This window comes from Myotis brandtii, unplaced genomic scaffold (genome assembly GCF_000412655.1).
Source record: "Myotis brandtii unplaced genomic scaffold, ASM41265v1 scaffold122, whole genome shotgun sequence".
NCBI lineage: Eukaryota > Metazoa > Chordata > Mammalia > Chiroptera > Vespertilionidae > Myotis > Myotis brandtii.
Window position 1 is genome coordinate 1,096,375 of NW_005354255.1, and position 2,460 is coordinate 1,098,834.

Genomic DNA, 2,460 nt, shown 5'->3' on the forward strand with positions numbered 1-2,460 from the left:
TCTCTTTCACATCGATGTTTCTCTCTCTGTCTCTCCCTCTCCCTTCCACTCTCTCTAAAAAATCAATGGAAAAATATCCTCAGGTGAAGATTAACAACAACAACAACAAATTGACCAGAGCCTTTCAGAAGGGCTTCTGTTGGGACTATTTCGCATGGGAGAGGCAGCTTTTGGTTTGGGGGCAATGCCCAGGCAGGTATGGAAGGAAGACCAGGCTGCACAGATGCCCGGGGCAGAGGAAATGCTTCCCCTGCAATCTTGATTTTGCTGCCCCGAGCCCGGGACTTTGAGCCCCTAGGGCTGTCTCTGGGGAAATTCCTGCTTCCCCCTCCCCCATGTTTGGGCCACTCTGTAACCTGTTTCTGAGAAGTGGGTCTTGGAGGACGGCCTCAGGGCCCTGCATTTTCTTGGGATAGAAAAGCATTTCTCCTCCCAGTTTCCAGCCGTCCCCTTCTCCTCACTTTCTCTGGGCCCTGGACCTTGCCCTGGGCGTTTGCTATGTCTCAGTCAAATATTCTTAATGAGGATCTTGACACAGTAAGGCATTTGGAGCGCTGTTCTGGGCCCATAGCTGGGGGTGGTAGGATTCCACCCGAAAGGCTTCTAAGGCGCTTCCAGGATCCCCACCAGGTGGGCAGGAAAACCATGAAGAAACGAACGGAACAGACACCCTAATAGATGCTCCCACGGAACACCTGGCATCTTTATTCTCTCAGTCTCCATCGGTACCTAATTAGCCCCATTTCCCAGGTGAAAATACTGAGGCTTAGACAGAGGGGCAGGGCTCCCTGGCTGTTGTTGACAGAGCCATGATGGAAGTACAGGCTGCCCCAAATATGGGAGCTGGCAGGCTGTGGGTAAGGCGAAATTTGGAGGTTCAGGCGCTGGGATGGTGGTGGTGGGGTTGGGGGTGGGGGTATCCTTTCCTTGCTGTGGTTCCCACCTGGGAGAACTGTGTCCCTCTGGGATGCTGTTGGCCCTGGGGGGGGGGGGGGCCGATCATGGACAGACGCCTGGCACTGAGACAGCCGCATTGGCCTGTGCCCAGGTCTCCTCCCGACTCACAGTGGTGCCACCTGTGTCCCTTTGTGCATGTCAGGGCTGCTGTTGTTGGGGGTTCTCTCCAGGGCAGAGAACTCGGCTCTCTTTTTGTTTGTTTTGTTATTAATCCTCTCCAGGGGGTATTTTTCCATTGATTTTTAGAGCGAGTGGAAGGGAGGAGGGAGACAGAGAGAGAGAGAAACATGGATGTGAGAGAGATACATTGATTGGTTGCCTCCCGCACGAGCCCTAACCAGCCTGCAACCGAGGTACATGCCCTTGTCCAGAACTGAACCCAGGACCTTCCAGTCCACGGGCCAATGCTCTACCCACTGAGCCACACCGGCTAGGCTCACGTTGGCTCTTTTGCGACGTGAAAACAAGAGTTCTGACCATCAGTCTGACCATCAGGTTTGAAGGGACCATCGGGGCTTAAGGGCCGGTGCAAGGCCTGGCACATAGTAGGTTCTCAGGAGATGAGTTCCCCACCTTTCCTGAGCCTCCCCCTCCCATGGCTCTGACTGTGGGGAGTGAGGGGGTCAGGGTGAACCTCAGGGAGACAGGGTGCTGGGATGCTTGGGCCCCTGGGCCCCTCCCCAGGGAACCTGGAACCCAAGGAAAGGGTCCCCACCTCCCACTTCCTGTGGCACTGGCCACACCCTGCCCTGGGCAGTCCACTTCCTCCTCCAGCCAGGGCTGCACCCCAGGATCCGCTGGACAGGAGTGAGAACAGACAGACCAGGATGGACAGATTCTGGATGACCCCCCCCCTCCCGCCGCCCCCGCGACCCTCCCTTCAGGCAGCTCTGGTCCTGAGGCAGATTCAGGTCTCGGGGGGCAGGGAGGGGGCAGAAGAAGGGGAGAACCCCAACCTGGCGGCCAGGCTGCTGACCTGCGCTGCTCCCGCCCGCAGTGGCCTAGAGGAAGCCGTGGTTGATGGGCCGCCGCTGCACTGGCCTTTTCTTTCTCATCTTCGTCCTCACTGGGGTCTGCGCCATTCATTTGGTGCAGCCAACCTCACGACAGGCAGGCCCCATCCTCTCCAAGCCCCGCCCTCCACAGCCCTCTCTCCCCTTTGCCTCCTCACAGGAGGCAGGAGAGGGTCTCAGGGGTAATTAATTCTTTGATTCAGAATCCATGGGGGCCTCACGTAACCTTGCTGACTTCCCTCCTGACTACCTACCTGCCAAACAAGGTGGCTTCGTCACAGATAGCCCATCCCTATATGTACTTCAGATGGGATCTGCGAAGTCTATCACCTCCCCTCTCACTCCATTCATTTATGCATCCACCGATTCTCATCCACGTACCCATCCATCTATCCATCCACTTCTCCCACCCTCTCTCCTTCCAGCCATCCATTATCCTTCCTTCCTTCCTTCCTTCCTTCCTTCCTTCCTTCCTTCCTTCCTTCCTTCC